Source organism: Lycorma delicatula, chromosome 2, assembly GCF_047948215.1.
Source record: "Lycorma delicatula isolate Av1 chromosome 2, ASM4794821v1, whole genome shotgun sequence".
NCBI lineage: Eukaryota > Metazoa > Arthropoda > Insecta > Hemiptera > Fulgoridae > Lycorma > Lycorma delicatula.
This window is the reverse complement of record NC_134456.1, coordinates 86,393,898-86,398,762: the sequence shown is the minus strand read 5'-3', so window position 1 is coordinate 86,398,762 and position 4,865 is coordinate 86,393,898.

Below are 4,865 nucleotides of genomic sequence, written 5' to 3'. Positions count from 1 at the left end.
TTTAACGTTTTTAATGTAAACTGTATCATTATCAAAGAATTCTATTATTAAAAAACGTAAAATTAAAAAGATAACAGGTATATTAACTCGTAGAGGCAAACATTACATCACAGTCCAGATTAGATTAAAGATAAAATTATTATCATAGAATTGATATAAAAAATAAAAAAAATAATTTTATTTATTGTCTCATCAATAATTAAAGTCATTAGCGACTTATCAGTGTATGTAACTGTACCGGTAAATGTGTAGTCTTTAACAAACACAGGCTGACCATTCCTGCAAGATACTGAGGGTGACCTTACTGTACGGCCTCACCCCCTTGACCTTTTGAAAATTTAATGGAATCAATGCCCCGTATACAGAAGTAATCTGACCAAGTTTGGTCAAAATCGGTCCAGTAGTTCTGGAGATATAAGATGTGAGACACCGAACACACACACACGTACATACGAACATCCTGAAAATTTCCAACCGGTTTTTTGGGTTTCTTAGGTGTCAAAATCTCAAGGTCCGGTGAAAACCGCATATCCCCAAATTGGATCGATTACAGTACTTTCCCTTCTATATCTATAACTTCTGCTGTAGCGCTAGACGAAAAAGTAAAAATATGCATATAAGATTAAAAAAAATTAAATATTAGTTTGGATATTGATTTATAAGTATCACGCTTGTAAAATTAATCAAATAATAATAACAGCCTTAATGAATAATAAGTAAAAATAATCGAAATAATTTAAAGATTCCTTAGTTGATAAGTTATCAAGTAACATGTATATATACGTTGAGAGATACACGTCAAAAACACAAAAATAAGGATTTCCAGCAAAAATTGACATTCTTTCCCCTAACTTTCCAAACATCTCATTTTCCTCGTTAAATTACATGTATAAACATTTCCGAAGTCATAATAATAAAAAATATATATAAGAAAACTTACAGTTAGTATGAAATAGATTTTGAACGTACAGTAAAGTAAATGGCCTTGAAAGTTTATGTTCAGTTGACCGTCCCATGAGGTGAGCGATAAGGGACGGGAAGGACTTGTAAATTGGAATGGGGATGAGCTAACGAAGTGGACGAAGAAGTGGGGAAGAAGTGAAGGTGAGCAATAAAGCAGTACCTGACAGAAAGGGCGATATACAACCCCAATAAACATGCCAGAGGCCCGCTAGATAGTAAGGAGTGCATACTCTTCTCGTACCCCTCTCCGTGAACCACTCCTCTTTCGCTGAGCGCTCCACTTAAAATAACATTTTAGGTATATTTTGTCAAGAAATGCATAAAAGAAAATTTATATATTTATGATCGTAATTCCTTTATTATATTGGATAGAGCAGTTTCAAAATTCAAGTCAAAATAATATATAATTTTAATTTATTAAAAATGAAATATACAAAAGTCGTTCTTCAAAGAAAATTTCGCCGCCGATTCGTTTTATAAGTCTGAATAACCGTTAGTTATATTTCATTTTTTTATACAATTCTGGCCATAAAAAAATGTACTAAAAGTAAATTGAACCCAACACTCACATTTGAACAAAACAGATTTACATCCACATATAGCTGAGTCAATAGAAATTCAAAAAGGCTTTAACCTTGAAAAGGTTTACCATAGCAAACAGATTATTGGAACGGGTTCAGAAAAGTTTATAGAATAATAGTCTGCCCTATCGGACATAAGCGAATAACAATTTAATTTGTTTATTTACAAATTAAGGAAAATATTTTGTTTTTCGCCAATAGCGGCTTTATTTTTATTCGTATTAAAAATAAACAGCACCAATAGATAGCTAAGAAAATTTTGTATAAAAAACCTCTCGTTTACTTTTTTCTACGAGCAAAACTTAGGGTGCTAGCGAATTTTACAATAAAAACCAAAATCTCTTTATGATAGAGTTGTTTGAAAACAGGATACCTTCTCGTATACAGCAGGACTAAATAAATAAATTGATAATTTATCCGATACATTAATGATCTATCAATAATTTCTTAATTTCGCCCATAAAAAAAGTGTGTGGGAGCTTTTTTATGCAAAATTGTCAGTTTTTTACTAATGGTACTTATTTTTTTGCATAAGATTAAGTTTAAACAAAACAAGATATCTTTTTCAAAAAAAACATGTTTCTTTCACAAACTGCAAAACATTTGCAAAATTAATCAAATCTCACGTTAAATATTGACAAACGACGTATTTTTGCATAAATCTACAGTTAGATAAAAATATCTATTTTCATTAATTTTTTACAACAGTTTGTTGATAGCGACACTTTTATGTTTACGAATTATACTTATACTTCCTAAAACTCTGAAGAATTAAAATATTTAAAAAATCATCTCTGCCATACTTAAGTACAGGTTTTACCAAACAAATAACATCTCAATTACCCTCTTCCGAGGGGAAGAAAACCCTCCTTGTCGCGTGTTTATTCGCTACACCACCTCCTCCACTTCTAACCATGAGTGACTTAATCGGTGGACATCCTCTTGCTCTCACACTGATCACATTCCACAGTTATCAGTCGAGACTCCTGTAATGCCACCGATGTAGATACCTCTAGAGATATCCACATCGGTAAATTCCGCCCTAGTCAAGTTTGCCTTCAAAGAAGATATCAGACACCTAACTCTATTACGTAGCCTTCAGGAACTAAGCTAAAAGTCTACACGCAGAAGATCGAAGACCCCGCGCCTATCACTAAAATTCTATCACCACCTACAACCGTAAGTAACCGCTTTAAAAATGATAGCAACAACTTATGCCACGACAGCATATCAAATCCAGCCAAAATATTGCCTCGACGGCATACCGCCTTATTTAGTGATTGGAGTGCTACCAGCGTGAAAATAAATGTCCCAGAGGATCCTCATATCTGGTCCGTTCGGGAGCCGAGTATAATATCTAGTCTCCCACTTCAGCTCCAACTTTGAGGACCGCTTGGATTTACAGCTAGTTTGATCTAAACGAAAACCATTTAAAAAAAAAAAAATATATATATATATATATATACATACACGAGAGTAAGTCAATTATTATCCGCAATTTAGTTATACATTTTATTGTAATACAAATAGGAAACTTACATGTACATCATTTTTCAATATAGTCCCCTTGCATTTCAACGCACTTGCTCCATCGTTTCACAAGCTTCCTGATGCCCTCATAAAAGAAGGTTTTCGGCTGAGCTGCGAGCCGGGAATGCACCGCTTCTTTCACTGTTTCGTCCGAGGAAAATCGCCGGCTCCTTAATGCCTTTTTGAGTAGACCAAACAACTGGTAGTCAGAAGGGGCAAGATCAGGACTATACGGAGGATGAACCAGTATTTAAAAGTTGAGTTTCTGGTGCGTTTCAGCTGTGTCAGCACAGGTCAGCACAGGATGAGCATTGTCGTGCAACAACACAACACCTTTCAGCAGTCCTCGGCGTTTGATTCCAATTGCAGGCATTAGCTTGGCAGTAAGCATCTCACTGTAACGCGCCCCTCTTGTCGTGCCCCTCTCCTCATAATGTTCCAGTACTGGGCCTTTTGAATTCCAAAAAATAGTAAGGATCAGTTTTCCTGCGGACGGTTGGAACTTGAACTTTTTTTGCAGGGCGAATTTGGATGTTTCCATTCCGCACTCTGCCGTTTACTCTCCGGCTCGTAATGATGGATCCGTGTTTCGTGACCGGTGATGATTCTGTCTAAGAAGATGTCCCGTTCGTTACCGTAGCGATCCAAATGTTTTTGGTAGATATCCAAGCGCGCTTGTTTATGCAACTGTTTAAGTTGTTTTGGGACCAGTCTTGCACAGATTTTATGAAACCCAAGTCTGTTGTGGATGATTTCGTAGGCAGAACCGTGAATAATTTGCAGAGAATGTGCCATTTCATCAATAGTTACTCGTCCGTCTAAGAAAACCATGTCACGTGCACGCTCAATGTTTTCCTCATTTGTGGCGATAAACGGTCTTCCGGCTTCTTCGTCGTGCGTAACACTTGTGCGACAATTTTTGAATTGTTTAATCCATTCGTAGACACTCCGTTGTTCCCGTACTGCACCGAAAGTCTTCTAAGAATTTCGGCTCCTGATACAACTTCCGACCACAAAAAACGGATCACTGAACGTTGCTCTTGTTTGGTGCAAACAGAAAGCGGAGCAGCCATGGTTATCGGCAGGGCAGCCATAATGGAAGTAACTTTCTTTCTTTTTCCCGCTTAGCCTCCGGTAATTACCGTTTAGATAATTCTTCAGAGGATGAATGAGGATGATATGTATGAGTGTAGTCTTGTAATGGTCTAGTGGTGTAGTCTTGTAAATCCTTGATTTGGGAAGACGTGTTAACCACTAGACCAACCCGGTAGGTTAATGGAAGTAACTTAGCAGCATCAAACCTGCACAGACATAACAATTAAACCACGCATGCGTCATTTACGCAACACGACAATACTACCAATATAAACAAAAATATAACTAAATTGCCGATAATAATTGACTAAATAATTGAATAAATATTTTATGTTTTTAAAATATTTTTATACATTAATAATGATTGGTTTTCAGATTTAGCCAAGGTATTAAAACACGCTTTTTCTAAAAAAAAACGCAATTTCAAATGTTGATAAATAGTTAAATAATGCATAGAGATACTTCTTATGGAATGAGTATCTCAAGAACTGTGATACTGAAAAAGTCACACATGCTGTGTGACTTTTTCATTTTTTGCATTTTGTTTTTTGTTATAGGCGTTTTATCAACCACTTGCAAATTTTCTAGTAGATCCGGATTAACGGGCAATCAGAAATTAAAAATACGTCGAAAATTTAATTAATTTCTGTCCTTGGGTTTATGAATACGTATCTAATTCAATTTTTTTTAAATTAT